The 17,144-nt window shown below is 41.7% G+C and overlaps 1 long non-coding RNA gene across 1 annotated transcript; it reads left to right on the top strand.

Annotated features, from left to right (window-relative positions):
• Nucleotides 1-1,363: 1,363 nt before the first annotated feature.
• LOC132394310 (uncharacterized) lies at nt 1,364-8,321 on the top strand. Its single transcript, XR_009512267.1, has 3 exons — nt 1,364-5,732; nt 5,856-6,273; nt 6,571-8,321. It is a non-coding gene; the product is annotated as an uncharacterized LOC132394310 (long non-coding RNA).
• Nucleotides 8,322-17,144: the final 8,823 nt, after the last annotated feature.

Genomic DNA, 17,144 nt, shown 5'->3' with positions numbered 1-17,144 from the left:
AACAAGAACAAAAAAACAGGGAAAAAATTGAGATAGAGTACATGGGTTCATTGTCCTTTCAGAAATCTGATGGTGGAGGGCAAGAAATTGTTCCTGAAATATCGAGTGTGTATTTTCAGGCTCTTGTACCTCCTCCTTAATTGTCTCAATGAGAAGAGGGCATGTCCTGAGCGCTGGGGTTGGGGGTCCTTAATGACGGATGCTGACTTTCTGAGGCATCACCTTTTGAAGATGTCCTCAGTGCTGGGGAGGCTAGTGCCCATGATGGAGCAGGCTGAGCTTGCAGATTTCTGCAGCCCTTTCTGATCCTGAGCAGTGGCCCCTGCATGCCAGATAGTGATGCAACCAGTTAGAATGCCCTCTGTGGTACATGTGTAGAAATTTGCGAGAGTCCTTGGTGGCATAGCAAGTCTCCTCAAGCTCCGAATGAAACCCACCACCAGGAGTAAAAATTTTCCTGTAAACTTTGTATTAGAAAGGTAGAATCCATGCTTGATTACATAAGGGAAAGCTGAAGTCCTTGTTTTGATCTTTAGTCACAACATAAATGGTTGATGCATCTTGAAGTCTACTCAAGTCTCCTTTATCAAGTTAAAAAACGGAACATAGTTGGGATGTGGAAGGAAAGTGGAGGTGTTGGGTGTGGGTCGGGGGTGGGGGGGGGGGGGAGGTGGATGAAAATGGTGATAGAAATGACTTGCAAACTCCATGCAGGCATCATCACAGATTTAGGTCAGACCGGGTGAGGCTGCACCCACTGCACCTCCGTGTGCACAATTGAACAGAGGCAACATTGCCCTGCAACTCCAGGAGACCCCGGGCCCAGGAGAGCTTATCATGATGAAAGTGCGTTCAGAACGGCGCTGGGTACCTCGAGGCTGTGCATCACCAGCTCTCGTGTAAGTGGCCGAAGAAATGCATTGCTTCACAAGTATCAACCTGTCCTATCTTCAGAAGATAGGGCAACACAGTAGCGTAGCGCTATTACAGCACCGGGCATCAGAGTTCAGAGTTCAATTTCAGTGGCACCAATGAGGTGTTTAAGTGCTCTCCATGTGACCATATGGGTTTCCTCAACGTGCCCTGGTTTCTTCCCAGAGTGCAAAGACATACCAGTTAGTAGGCTAATTGGTCATTGTAAATTGTCCTGTTACTGGGCTCCTGTTAAATAACTGGGTTGTTGGACAACGTGGCTTGTAGGCCTGGAAGAGCCTGTTCTGCATTGGTTCTCTAAATAAATAAATAAATAAATGAGTTATGGTTCTCACATTGACCTCGGTATAAAACCAAACAAAGGGCAGACTGTTATGAGACACTCCCTAACATGCCATCTTCTGAGATTTAAGTGTTCTAACTTTCTGGAGTACAGATGGCTGGCACGGCCTCTTTAAAGGCTTAACCACTCTTGTTAATTGATAATCATGTCCTGGGTGCCAAAATTGAGTATTTAATGAATACCTGAACATAGGTTCAGTGCTCAATCATAAGCCTACCAGTGATTTCATCTAGTGTTTGTTTTGTGCTCAGTCTCTCCATCTTATTTTTTCAAGATAGCAGCGCAACACAGTTTGAAGCGGCCTCTCCGGAGTTGATATCTGTTATTTGTCAAGTGGGGTGCCGTGCACAATCCTAATCTGATGAAAAACGGACGTGGGAGCACGGAGGAACATCTGGAAATCTCCAGGAAGGCCTTCTTTATTGATGCTGCTGTTGTGAAGTCTGGGTCTCTGCTGGGAAGAACAGGCCCCCAGTCCTCGGGATCACGTTGCTGGTGGCCAGTGGTGGGGGCATCATAGTGCGCTTGGCAGAAGATGGTGCTCAGAGGGGCTGTGCCAGAGGGGATGGTCGGAAGCTCGGAAGTTCGAGGGACTCGGAGTCTGCTGTGGTTGGGGCGCTTTCACTGTGTGCTGCGTCTGTGAGGCTGAGCCCGACGGAGCTTTTATTGTGTGTTGCGTCTGTGAGGCTGAGTCCGGCAGTGCCGTGGAAGTCCATAGTGGGGGTATTCGCTTCTGCCGCCTGCGTGGGATGACGAGTCTATCGAGACCCTGAGGATTTGTGGAAATTGTGTGGTGGTTTCTTTTGAACTTATAGTCTTTTAACATCTTTGGACTATCTTTACTGTGCCCATGATCTGTTTTTTTTTCTCAATTATGCTATTGTTTGCACTGTTGTAACTATATGTTGTAACTATGTGGTTTTGTGTAGGTCTTGTAGCTTTAGTTTTTGGTTTGTTGGGTGCTAGAGTTGGTCTCCTGACTTGGTGTGTCTGGGTAGTCTTGTTTTGTCTGGTTGATTTGGAGCTCCTTTCCGGGGAACGCGCTAAGACGGTAGTGCGATATTAATATGGAGCAGCCTCTCCGGACTCTGGATTTGGGGATTGCCAAATGTTATGTGGATTTCTGGTGTAGTCTGTTTTGTCATGTGCTTTTGTGATATCATTCTGGAGGACGTTGTTTCATTTTTTAACTGCATTGCATTTGTGGTTTCTAAATGACAATAAACCGAAATTCAATTCAATTTGAGCCTACGTCTCGATCCCAGCCTCAGATACTCCAGCATTTGGGTGCAAGTCTGTCTCACCGAGGACTCTGGTCACAGTATGACTGAGCCCAGCTGGTTATCAGAGTCTGTTGTCTGCTGTGACCAGCCACAGCGAAGACGTTTCCGGACAGAACCTAGAGGTTCACAAACTCCAGGTAGCCATGGGTCATCTTTTGCAAGGAGGAAGTCCAGGTCACTTGGGAGAACCAGTCAGTTGCACTCCAGAGCTGTACATCTTCCAACCCCGGGGAGATTCGATGGTAACCCGGGCTCTTGCCACAGCTTCCTCATTCAATGCTCATTAGTATTTGAACTTCAGCTGGTGCCCTTCAGAGAGCAGGAAAGTGGCCTTCATTATCTCTCTCCTGACTGGAAGAGTCCGGGCATTGAGTTCTGCGTGTATTCAGAAGAGTTCATGGCTGCCGTGAGGAGGGTGTTTCATCACCTCAAAGGAGCCAGCCGAGCCTCTGATGAACATTCAACAGTGGGGATGGTCAGCCGCCGACTACACGATGGAATTTCTGACCTTGGTTCTACTGTGGGGAAGCGGGTCACCTGGGAGCCGACTGTCCAAAGCTGCTGCCACCTGGGGAACTGCTAAGACCATCCAGTATAGGGAGGACTGCGATGGTAGCAGCCGCTACTCCCAATCCTGCGATTCTGGTTTCATGCCAAAAGCAGAATCCACTTGGGGTGAGAGCTTGAGATAGGTGAAGGCCTTTGTGGACTTGTGGGCAGCAGGTTATTTTCTGGATTTAGAAACTGCTTATTGACTGCAAGAATTGAGACAGTCCTTGCCTGCAGCTGTCTTGATGGCCGACTGCTAGGCCAAGGCAGATCCAGCAACAGACTGTGGAATTGCAGATGAGGATAGGAGATCATGAGGAAGACATTAGCTTCTAGATTATTGACTCTCCACTCATACCCCTGACCCTCTGGTACCCTTGGCTGTCCCAGCATAACCCATCCTTAGGCTGGAGAGAGAGGAGAATCACTGCTTGGTCCAGTCATTGTAAGAGGTTTTATTTACAGTAGGATGTTCTGACACCTAGACTCTCTAATAACCAACAACCTATAATGGGGCAGGCTTCAGTGCAAGAGATTCTGAGACCTTCTGGAGACCTAGTCGGGTCCTCAAGAGTGGACAAGCTGGTTCCGGCCAATGGGATAGGGTGAGTTCTGACACAGTCTAGTTGGAGTCCCACAGGAGGGAATTTCTAGGTCAGGAGAAGACCAAGGAGATGCCTAGGCAGTCTGAGCTACTTGCCACTAAGCTGAAGGGAACCGGCCGCCAGATCTCAAGGAAGGGAAAGACTCCTTTATGCTGATCATTGAAGCCTAATCACAGGGATGCAAGAACCTTTTGTAATGCCTCGCTGCAGTTGTCCGTGGATACAGACGGGGAGTCGGACTCTGATTTGCCCAGTGGTTCCACGGGTGAACTTTGTGAGCTCAGAGAGAGGACTCTGAAGCCCATTGAATCACTCCCGTCTCCAAGGAGGTCTCAGGAGTTGTCCTCAAAGGAAGGTCCGGAGGAGATAGCAACACCCAAACTGGTTAAGACATCCCTCTTTTTACAAGGACGGAGGAGGTCTTCAGCAAGGGAAAGGCCTCGACTCTTCCACCGCACTGATGCTATGACTCTGCCATTGACCTGCGGCCCGGTACTTGTCCCCATTTGTACGTTCTCTCAGGACCAGAGAGAAGCACCATGGCAGAATCGCCATCAATCAGTGCAGATTTCTCCTTTGTACAAAAGAAAAATGGTAGCCTGTGGCCATATATTGATCACAGCGGATTAAATTACATAATGATCAGGAATCACTATCCCTTCCATTTTATGAATACGCCCTTCGAGGTGCTCCAAGGGGAAAGGATGTTCACAAAATTAGACCTCTGGATTGCCTACAACCTGGTTCTTATCAGGGAGGATGAGAAGTGGAAGATGACACGCAATACACAAACAAGCTGTTTTCAGTACCAGGTTCTACCCTTCGGCATTGCGACTGCCCCAGCAGTTTTCCAGACCTTTATAAATGACATGCTCCTATAGAGCTTAGGAGGTTCAATGGCACCCAATGGCGGCTCCTTTGCTTGCATCTGCAGAAACAGCTCTATTTCCATCTTTGATCTCTATTTTTCCTGTTCAGAGTTCTTTTGAAGACCCTGACCTGGAGTTACACTGGTCTTTTCAAGAATGGGACCCGCTCTTAGATTTTCATGACTGGCCGTTGTTCGGCATGCCAAGGATAATGCCTGAGAGTTTCGCTCACCTTCGGAGGGCCGAGATCTCGTGGCTGTGGAGATGGGTGGATTGAAGGTTGGTGTCTGGGCTGATCAGTGTGTCATGGGAGTTGGAGGATCTAAGGCTGTGTGCCTAGAGATGCGAGATCTTTAGATACTAAGCTTGGAAAAAGTGATGCAATGGACTTTTAGCATCCAGTTGTTTGTTATGTCTCCCCTCTCACTGTAAAATGGAGACACCTCTTTTTCCCTTATTATGGAGAGAGAAGGAGAGAGTCTGTGGTATGTTGAATACTGGGTGAACAGGCAGTGTTTGGAATACTGCAAGTCTCTGTCTTTACTGTCTTTACCTCTATTTTTCATGGATGGTTGCGAAGAAAAACATTTCAGGATGTACAGTTTCTCTGACATTAAATGTACTTTTGAAATAGGCCTTCGACAACTTGGATGATATCCTAACCTTTTCAAAGTCCATGGAGGAGCACATCACTCACATCAGAGACATTTTAAAGAGGCTGCAATGCAGACATTTGTCAAGAATGGCCACACACCCAGTGATTGGCAGAACCCTCAGGTTTATCAAGAGGAGATATTGGTGTCCCAGAAAGATGAAAGAAGTTTGACAGTACGTGCAGGCATGTGAGGTGTGTGTCGGGAACAAGGAGCCCTGTATCAAACCTCAAGGGCTCCTCCACCCCCTACCCATTCCGAAACAACTTTGGTCACACATCTCAAAGGACTTTGTCACGGATCTCCTGCCATCCAATAGGAAGTTGTCATCATGGTGGTTGTCAATTGGTTTTTGAAAGTTTCCAAGTTCATTGCCTTGGAGAAGCTACCTTCTGAGGAAGAGACAGCAAGATTATTCTGGACCAGGTTTTCAGGGTCCACGGATTTCCTGTGAACATTTTTTCGGATGATGATCCACAATTCTCATCACATTTCTGGTAGGCTTTCTGTAAAATGAAAGGGGAAGCTTAGTCAAGATAGTGCTAAACAGTGACTCCTTTGCTTGCATCTTCATAAACAGCTCGATTTCCATCTTTAATATCTCTATTTTTCCCTTTCAGGGTTCTTTTGAAGACCCTGACCTGGAGTTACACTCTGACTTTGGTTCTTTGCAAGAATGGGACCCACACTTGGAGAGTCACGATTGGTCATTATCCGACATGCCAAGGGCACAGCCTAAGAGTTCAGCTTGCCTTTGGAGGCTGAGCATGCTGGGGCTTTGGAGACGGGCGGATCGAAGGTCAGTGTCCTGGACCGATGTGTTGTAGGAGCTGGAAGATCTTTGATTGTGTGTCCAGAGACCTAAGATCTTTGGGCACAGAGCTTGGAAAAAGCGACACAATGGACTTTTAATATCGTAAATCAGCGAGTTGTTTGTCTCCCCTCTTGCTGTGAAATGGAGACATCTCTTTCTCCTTTATTAGGGAGAGAGAGGGCCTGTGGTATGTCGAATTACCGGGTGAACAAGTCGCCTTTGGGGTAACTGCAAGTCTGTGTCTTTGCTGTTGCTTTGCTCACGCTTGAGTGCTCGGTGACGGGTGTCAATGTTTTTTCTTGCCGGTGGGGGGAGGGGGTTTGTTGCTTGCTGCTGCTTATGCGTGGCAGGGAGTGGGGAGCTAGGGGGGGGAAGGGAACCTCGGGGTTCTAACATTTAACTGTCATTCATCCTTTGGGGCACTCCTCTGTTTTTGTGGATGGTTGCAAAGAAAAAGCATTTCAGGATGTATATTGTATACATTTCTCTGACATTAAATGTATCTTTGAACCCTTTGAAAGAGCAAGCCTTTCCTCTGGGCTTCATCCACAATCCAGTGGTCAGACGGAGTGGACCAACCAAGATTTGGAACATACCCTAAGATGCCTGGCTTCAAAAAGACTTGATGAGTGGTGCGACCATTTGATGTGGACAGAGATAACCCACAACACCTAGTAGCACTCGGCTCATGGGATGTCACTGTTCGAGTGCCAGTTTGGTTATCCTCTGCCTCTCTTTCCCGAACAAGAAGCCAAGGTTGAAGTCCCTGCAGCAGAAGATTTTGTCCAATACTGCAAGGAGAAATGGATAAGCGCAAGAGAGATTTTGCTGGCCTCTATCTGGAGAGCAGAGACTAAGACAGACCGATGGAGTAGTCTGGGAGAAACATTGTCTCATTAGATAGTATACATGTATAGAGTAAAATGACAATAAACTTGACTTGAAACACAGCTACTCCACATTTTATGAAGGGGCTTCTTGGCTCAGTCTTGTCATGAGTCGTTCTGGGGACAAAAGAGGAGATGAATGTGCTTTGCTGTAGTCTTGAGGCACATAGGCATTAAGCCCATAAGATATTACAGCAGAATTAGACCATTTGGTCCATCAAATCTACTCCACAAGTTAGATATGTATAGCATTGATTAGTGCTTAAAGTTACCATGCATCATCTTGCTTTGCACACTGATGGATCCTGAATTGAGCGCATTAGTTACTATTAGTAGGCAGTCCACCACCATCTTTTTAAGGACAATTTGCAATGGCTAATAAGGATTCATGATGGCCTGCTTAATTCCTCCAGCACTCTGTGTGTGTTGCATAGGATTTCCATCTTCTGCAGTACCTCTGGTATCGATGATGCCACTGTCTCAAGTGAATAATTCAGCTGGTATGTTTATTGACTACCCTCCATAAGCCAAAAGCATGTTGGCAGGAAGGAATTATCCTCCAAGATAACCTTGCCGTGGTTTGGAAGTCTGCTTGACTCAATGACCGGAAGAGCTATGTATGTTGGCTTTATGCTTTGGCTCTCGGTAGGGTTACTCATGCTAAACAGATCAAAGGGTAGAGGCAAGACTAAGAGTGATTCACCAGTCCTCCAGGTTTGGGGGTTCAGCTCAGAGCTAACAACCCTACCTGGTAAGACAAATTTGTTACAGAATCAACAATGAAGAATCTTTCTCTCTCTGCGCATGGCAGTATGGACAGACAGAGATGGAGGGCCTTCATTGCTGCCGTGAATGCCAATGGTGTAACAGGCAGTAAAAAAGGAAGGAATTATGACACAGAACAAACAACCTACCGTACAGGGTCTAGCCCCAAAATTTCAGCTGTTTATTTCCATCTGTAGATGCTGCCTTACATATTGCATTCCTCCAGCATTTTGTGTGTGTTATCGCACAGTGGATTTATTTTACTCAGAAGACAAAGAAAGGTTAAAGAGCAGTAGAGATGGGAAACACAATGAATAGATTCCTAGTATAAGTTTTCATTTTTTAATGCATCAGGTAGAGGATAGTCACATACAAATTAGGTATGTGAATAAAATCCATCTCAGTCATTTATAGTAGTGAGGCCACCAAGAGTAATTGAAATGGGAACCACATCTCTATCTCCTCTCTGGTGGTTTATAAAATGGTAACAAAAATGCCTAAAAGCAATATGTTTACCAGCTTTATAGTGCAGATAAAAAATGTGCAGAGCTGTGAAGCACAAGAATAAATTATATAGACAAATATGAATTTAAATTAAAACTCCAAAATTTGACTCAGCACCTTGCAGATTCTATCATGTATTTTGAATAAGTGAAGATACTAGAAAAGTCACAGATTATTTTGAATTGGGTAACTTTTAAGCAGAATATCAGTGATTTTGCTTTTCAAGTGAGAATGAGTTATCTTGCGGATCTTTAAATGGCAACCACAATTCTATGGAACTTGGTTTGTTTGTTTCTCCTTACAGACAATGCCCTGATTTGTGCAGCTTTGGGACAAGAATTCCTGCTGTCTGGCCTCAGTGTTTGGCTCTCCCCACAGCTAATGCACATGGGAAACAATTCACAGTCATCCAATGAATGGCAATTTAGCGGCATAAGGATTCTCTTAACACAGTTGATCAAAATAAGGTCAAGAAATATTGACCAACATAGGGAATCTTGGGGAACAATGTGTTACACGAACAGTGACAATGCCAGAGCTATTTTTATTGGAATGATTCCTAACTTCCTTCCAAAGAAATAGTGCGGTAATTGTTGGCTCAATTAGTCAGATGAAATATAGGCTTAAAACCTCTCCAGCTCAAAAAAAATCTCATAGAATTGAATTATATTTTGATGTGTTGTATAGTTTTATATGTTATAGTCCTTTATAGAATAGGATCAAAGATTTCTGACTAAAGTTGCTACCTGATCTGAATTAGAAAAAAAAGATAAATAACTAGTTGTTTCCATGTAAAGTACGTATTTAATACATTGTGCATTAGCAGCTGACTAGGTGTAAGCGACAAGGAAGTTCAGATGACATGAATGTCAAAATGAAGCATGAGAGATTTATAGATATTAACCTGCATATTTGTGAAATGTTATTTATTTGTTTATAGATGCAGTATGGTAGCAGGCCCTTGTGGTCCAATGAACCCACACTTCTCACTTACACAATTAACTTACTAACCCACACATCTTTGGAATGTGGGAAACCTACGTGGTCATGAACATCTAGTAATCATGTTGTTCCTGTAATCATTTTTGTATTTGCAATATTGCTGGCAACACAAGCAATCATAAGATGCTATTGAGAAGGAAGTACATAGAACATTGAGCAGTACAGCACAGGAACAGGCCTTTCAACCCACAATATTGTGCTGAACTAGCTGAAATGTAAATCCAAAGTCAAACATTAACACCCTAGCTTATTTATACACTCAGTACTGATCTCCTGTTCCTCCATGTCCTTTTCCTTGGTAAATACTGAAGCAAAGTACTCATTAAGTTCCTCACTCATATTCTTTGCATCCAAGCAACTGTTCTACCCTTCTTCTCTTGAGTAGTTCCACTCTCTCCCGAGTTATCCTCTTGCTCTGATGCATGTATAGAATGCCTTGGGATTCACCTTAATCCGACTTGCCAAGGACTTTTCATGGCCACTCCTGGCTTTCCCAATCCCCTTCTTTAGTTCTATTCTGGCTTCTTTGTACTCTTTATATACACCGTTTGATCCAATCTTCAGAAGCTTTACATACTTTTACTTTTTCTTCTTGATTAAATATGTCACCTCCCTGGACATCCAAATTCTCTTACCTTTCTATCACTGTCCTTCTTTCTAACAGCAATATACCTTTCCTGTACTCTGTGCAATTGATCTTTAAGCACATGTTTGATGTGGACTTGTCCGAGAAAAAGGTGCACCCAATTAACTATCCTGAACTTCTGTAGTCTTTCTGGTGAGTGGAACAGAGCAGAGAGTCCTGATCCCCAGTGTTGTCTGTACAGGGCTTTGTTGGACTCTGATGCTGTTGTGATCCAAAAGTTCTTTGGAAGTCAAGAATGAGGCTTAGAGTTTGTTCCTTGCAGCCGTCTTATTAAATATTACATGAATGAAAAACAAGAGCAAGCAGATAAGGGAACAGCAGTCATGGTTGTCTCCTAGTCAGACTGAAGATAACAAAAATTCTAGTGATAACTGTAATCAGATTCAAGTGGCATAACACCTCCTATTGAAAACTAAGAAGTTTCTGGAAAAATATAGAAGCAACTGTACTGTACTGGAAATTTCACTGAACATATACATGTGCTGTATAGGCAGTACTGTGCAAAGCTCTATGGCGCCTAAAACTTTTGCACAGTACTGTCGTAATTTTATGTATTGCACTGTACTGCTGTGGCCAAAATAAACAAATTTCATGACAGAGAGTGGAAAAGGGGCAGTGGGAGGGGGGGGATCATAGTTGGGAAAATGGGAAGGGAAGCATCAGAGAGACATTCTGTAATCAATAAACCAATTGCATGGAATCAAATGTCTCTGCCTGGTGCCTCAGGACCGGTTGTGTCTGAATCTGCGACATAGCCCTAGCTTTATATGTCTGCCTAAGACATTTGCTCAGTACTGTAGCTGAAAAAAATAAAAATACAAATAAGCATAGGAAAGTTAAACTATAAGAAAAATAACAATTCTCCAAAGTTCAAAGGTTCAAAGTTGAAAGTAAATTTATTACCAAAGTGTTTTTGCGTATATTATCATATACAACACTGAGATTCATTTACTTGTGGGTAATCACAGTCAATACAAGAAACCCAATATAGAGTCAATGAAATACTGCTTTCACCAGGATGGACAACAACCAATATGCAAAGGACAACAAACTGTGCAAACACAAAAAGAAAAAAAAAGTAAATAATTTTTGTGGCAGCAGTACTGTGCAATGCATCATCCCCTCAAAACTAACCAGTAAATTCCAAGATCTGGGCCTTAAATCCCCTTATGCAATTGGATCCTGGGTTTCGCCCATTGTAGACCCCAGTCAGTTTGGATTGGCAAAAACATCTCCTTCACAATCTCCATCAGCACAGGAGCACTACAGGGATGTGTACTTAGCCCCCTTCTCTCCTTGCTTTACACCTGTGGCTAAGTACATCTCCAACACCATAAACAAGTTAGCTGATGACACCACTGTTGTGGGCTGCTTCAAAGGGGGTGATGAATCAACATACAGGAGGGATATTGAAAACTTGGCTGAGTGATGTAATAACAACAATCTCTCACTCAATATCAATAAGACCAAGGAACTGATTGTAGACTTTGGGAGAGGGAAATCAGAGGTTCATAAGCCAGTAATCATCAGGGGATCAGAGGTGGAGACAGTCAATAATTTTAAATTCCTGGGTGTCATTAACTTAGAGGATCTGTCCTGGATCCATTATATAAATATAATTGCAAAGAAAGCATGACAGTACATCCACTTCCCCAGGATTCTGCAGAGATCTGGCATGTCATCAGATACCTGGGTAAGCTTCTATAGAAGTGTGGTGGAAAGTGTGCTGACTGGCTGATTTATGGCCTGGTATGGAAGACCAATGCCTTTGAGTGGAAAATCCTACAAAAGATAGTGGATTTGGCCAAGTATATCAACCATTGAGCACATCTACATGAAATGTTGTTGTCAAGAAGCAGCATTCATCATCAAAGATCCTCACCACTCAGGCCATGCTCTTTCCTCATTGCTGCCATCAGGTAAAAGGTACAAGTGCCTCAGGACTCGCACCACCAGGTTCAAGAACAGTTACTACTTCTCAACTATCAGGCTCTTGAACAAAAGTGGATAACTACACTCATTCTATTTCTGGAGTTCCCATAACCAATGGTCTCACTTTAAGGACTCTTGATCTTGTTATTTCATGCTCTTTATTTATTGTCATTCATTCATTCATTCATCCATCCATCCATCCATCCATCCATCCATCCATCCATCCATCCATCCATCTATTTATCTATTTATTTATCTATCTATCTATCTATCTATCTATCTATCTATCTATCTATCTATCTATCTATCTATCTATCTATCTATCTATCTATCTATCTATCTATGTATTTATTTATTTATTTATTTATTTATTTATCTACATCTCCACAGTTTGTTGTCCATTGATCCTGTTTTCAGTTACTGGTCTATAGACTTGCTAAATATGCCTGCAGAAAAAGAATCTCAAGTTTGTATATGGTGGTATGTATGTACTCTAATAATAAATTTTACTTTGAACTTTGAACAATAAGAAATGCATTAAAAATAAATTAAATAAACAGTCCAAAAAAGAGTAAAAATATTGAGGTAGTGTTCATGAGTTGGTTCATTGTCCATTCAGAAATCTGATGGTGGAGGGGAAGAAGCTCTTCCTGAATCTTCAGGTTCTCTCTGATGCTAGTAACATGAAGAGGACATATCTTGGATCTTGAGGATCCTTAATGATGTTTGCCACCTTTTTTAGGCATTGCCTTTTGAAGATTTTGAAGAATAATGATGATAACTTAGGCAGAAGCTGCAGTCTTCGGTACTCCTTGCATCTGTGTCTTTGCCTTTCTTTGTAGTAGGTGTCACAGACTCATCACTATTTGTGTTAGTTCTGCAGATCTGTGGTCTTACTTGTTAGTTGTAAGACTGCATATTGTTTTTGTTGCCTAGTGCACAGTCAATCTCTGCATTGCAATTTCACTTGGCTGGCACCTCACCATTTTTCAGTAAGTCTGCTGATGCTCCCAGTATGCTATTGTGCACTTTTCCTTGAAGGAAGATTAAACCTCTGGGTTAACAGTAGTGTGAGGGATGTGTCAGGTAAATAATTATGGGCAGTGTACTTTCTAGTTGTTGTTTAATTGTCCACTGTGCCTCATGGTTGCCCAGTTTTAAGTTGCCAGATCAGCTTTGTCAGGCACAACAATAATAATACCTCATTACACAATACAAGTCATCTGTGGTATGAAGACAGAACATTGTCTCCACCAAGACTATGTGCTGGTCACTTCTGGTAATGCTACCATGTGCAGGATTACACACCATAGGAAGACTAGCGAGGACAAGGTTACATAGGTTTGGCTTTGTGGTAACCCCAGTCTGGCAGATATATCCTGCAGAACTTGGCTGGCTTGGTGAGTGACAGAACTACCAAATCACTCTTTGTATTAAAATGTGAAATTCCCAACCTAGAGTAAATACCATCCATTTGGTTTTTATTTATCGCTTCTTCCAAGTGTCATTAAAAACCTTGGAACATTTTTAAATCAGCTGCTTTCCAACATACTGTAATCCTTGCCAAATGGCTAACAATAGCAATAAAAGCAATAATACAGCTGTATATGTTCCTAATTTCATTAATGGCACAACAGTGACATCACAGGTTGTTGATCAAATGGGGACCTCAGTAGATGCACATCTGACTCTCAGAGAAGGTAAAACGTGCTGACATGAAAAGTTCATGTATGTGCTTGGACCAATTTTCTCATGGGTACCACTTCATCCAGAAATGATAATTGTTGCATTTTACACAGACTTACACAGGATTTTACACAGATCATGTTTTCTGATTATCACTCAGCATTCCAACTTCTAGACCACCATGATAGATTGTTAGATGTAGATCAAGCAGATAAAATCAAAGTTCGAAGGATTGTTAGGTGATTGTACGCTATAATAAATTATAGGCTGAACACAATCTTGAAAAGAGTGGGTGTTTTGGAGCACAGCAACATTACATTGCCTGCACAAAGTTCTAAGATGTGGTTATTTCTGCAGAATAAATCAATTTCAAAGTTCAAAGTAAAATATATATCATAGTACATACACATATGTCATCATATACAACCCTGAGGTTCATTTTCCTGTGGGCATACTCAGCAAATCTATAGAATTGTAACTATAACACGATCAATGAAAGATCAACCAGAGTGCAGAAGACAACAAACTGTGCAAATGCAAATATAAATAAATAGCAATAAATAATAAGAACATGAGATAATGAGATTAAAGTTCTTAAAATGAGATTATTGGTTGTGGGAACATTTCTATGATGGGGCAAGTGAGTGCAGTTATCTCTTTTTATTCAAGAGCCTGATGGTTGAGGGGTAATAATTGTTTTTGAAACTGGTGGTGCAAGTCCTGTGGCTCTTGTACCTTCTTTTATGATGGCAGCAGTGAGAAGAGAGCATGACCTGGGTGGTGGGGATCTCTAACAATGGATGCTGCTTACCTATGGTAGTGTTTCATGTAGATGTGCTCAGTGGTAGGGAAGGCTTTAACCGTGATGTACTGGGCTGAATCCACTACCTTTTGTAGATTTTCTGCTCAAAGGTATTGGTGTTTCCATACCTTTGAGCAGAAAATCCTTGAAGGAGCCAGTCAATACACTCTCCACTACGTATCTATGTAGTTTATCTATTATTTTATTGCTACTCCTGACCTTGGGTATGAACATTTCCAGTACTGCATGTATTACTTCTTTAAATCGACTCCATTGTTCCTCAACTGACTCAACATCAAGCAGTTCCTTCCAGTTTACCTTCTGAAGTCTTTGCTGCATCTGCACAAACTTTGACTTTCTGAAATTCAATTCAATGGCTTTGGTTTTTACTGACATACTTTTCCAAAAAAATTTGAGACTAACAATGTTATGGTTGCTTGTTCCTAAAGGGTCAGTAAATTCTGTATTCAAAATTCCATTCTGATTGTTACAGAATATCAAATCTAGATAGGACTCTCCTCTTATTGGTGCATTAACATACTGGGTCAAAAAAGAATCATTCAATAACTCCTTGATTTAGCCATGGCTTTGGTTAAGACGCTTGGATGTAATACCAGTCTTTGCATCCACCTGAAAATGTGTAGGTAGAAAATTTGAGGGCAGAACTGAAAAAGCATGTGTGAGCAAGGAGGCCAACAAACCTGACTCAATTACCCCAGTAAACACGAGGAAATCTGCAGATGCTGGAAATTCAAACAACAACACACACAAAATGCTGGTGCGAAGGGTCTCGGCCTGAAACATCGACAGTGCTTCTCCCTATAGATGCTGCCTGGCCTGCTGTGTTCCACCAGCATTTTGTGTGAGTTGTTTCAATTGCACCAGTTCTGTCTGGAGGAATGAAACAAAATTCCAGCAACTTACTGTGAGAAGCTTGTGGAAGGCTACCCAAAACATTTGATCCAAGTTAAGTAGTTTAAAGGCAATGCTACCAAATACTAACAAAGTGTATGTAAACTTCTGACCCACTGGGAATGTGGTGAAAGAAATAAAAGCTGAAATAAACCATTCTCTCTACCATCATTCCAACATTTTGCATTCTTGAAATAAAGTAGTGATCCTAACTGACCTAAAACAGGGATTGTTTTCTAGGATTAAATGTCAGGAATTGTGAAAAACTGAGTTTAAATATATTTGGCTAAGGTGTATGTAAACTTCTGACTTCAACTGTAAGTATGATATAATAGCAATAATCGAAACCTGGCTGACTTCAAAGGATGGAGATGAATCTAATATTAAAGGACATACTTTTCTGAGGAAAGATAGGCAAGATTGTAAAGGTGGAAAAATAGCCATATACATAAGACAGAGTTTAAATCTGAGACTGCTTAGGATACGAGATGAATCGAGACTTAGTGATGATATCTGGGTGAGAATTGAAAACTATAAGGATAAAGGAATAGCATTAGGTGTACGTTATAAACCCCGGAATGCTGATAGTTATTTTAATAAACAATTCTATCAGAATATTAGAAAAGTAAGTTCTAAGGGTGATGATATAGTTATGGGGGACTTTGATTTCCCAAATATTGAGTGGGAGAACTCAGTGACTAATGGATTACAGGAAAATTAATTCATTGAGTTACTAAACAATTGTTTTTTGACCCAGTATGTGAATGCACCAATAAGACGAATGTCCTGTCTAGATTCGATATTCTGTAACAATCAGAATGGAATTTTGTGTTTGGAAGTTACTGACCCTTTAGGAACAAGCAATTATAACTTTGTTAGTCTCAAAGTTTTTTGGGAGAATATATCAATAAAAACCCAAGCCACTAAGTTGAATTTCAGAAAGTCAAAGTTTGTGCAGATGCGGCAAAGACTTCAGAAGGTAAACTGGAAGGAACTGCTTGACATTGAGTCAGTTGATGAATAATGAGGTCGATTTAAAGAGGTAATACACTCAATGCAGGAAATGTTCATACCCAAGGAGTGGAAAAGCAATAAAACAATAGATCAACTACATATATGAATAAAGACATACATAAAAAATTATTGAAGGAAAGACAGCTATATAAGGAATACAGAGAAAAAGTAATAATGATGTTAACCAGTGAGAGCTATAGTCAAGAGTGAAATTTGAATTGCCAAAAGGTGGTTGAGAAGGATATTTCTGATAATGCTAAGACTGACCCCAAGAGATTTTTTCAATACTTCAGTAGTAAAAGAAAAAACCAAGGAGGAAGTTAAGAGTATTAGGAATAATAGTGGGGTGATAAATTACGCAGAAAAAGACTTAATGGATACTCTTAACTCATATTTTGCTGAAGTATTTACCTGCAAAGATGTTAGTAATATACCAGTAAATGCAGAGAAAAATAAGGTTGTTTTAAGTAACTTAAAGATCTTAGAAAGTGAGGTCCTGCTTCAGCTGAAAAGGCTGGAAGTTAATAAATCTCCAGGGCCAGAGCCAGACAACATATATCCAGGGGTACTTAAAGAGGTCTATGATTATATATGCAAACCCCTAACATATATTTTTCAAAAGTCATTGAAGATTAGTGAAATCACTAAGGACTGGAAGTGGGCTAACATTGTCCTGGTATATAAGAAGGGTGACCGCACTAACACTGGTTACTGTAGACCAGTAAGTTTAATGTGTACTGTAGATAAGATAATGGAAACAATAATAAAGAATGAGATGGAAAAGCTGCTGAAAAGAGCAGGCATGCTTGCAGAAAGCCAGTATGGGTTCAGAAAGGGGAAATCATGTTTTACTAAGATGCTGGAGTTCTATGAAGAGGCAAGTTGATATCATTTACTTGGCCTTTCAGAAGGCTTTTGTCAAGGTACCCCACAAGAGGTTAATTA

Source organism: Hypanus sabinus, chromosome 5 (genome assembly GCF_030144855.1).
Source record: "Hypanus sabinus isolate sHypSab1 chromosome 5, sHypSab1.hap1, whole genome shotgun sequence".
In the NCBI taxonomy this organism is placed as follows: Eukaryota; Metazoa; Chordata; class Chondrichthyes; order Myliobatiformes; family Dasyatidae; genus Hypanus; species Hypanus sabinus.
Note: the sequence above shows the minus strand (reverse complement) of the source record. Positions and strands in the feature narration are given on the sequence as shown.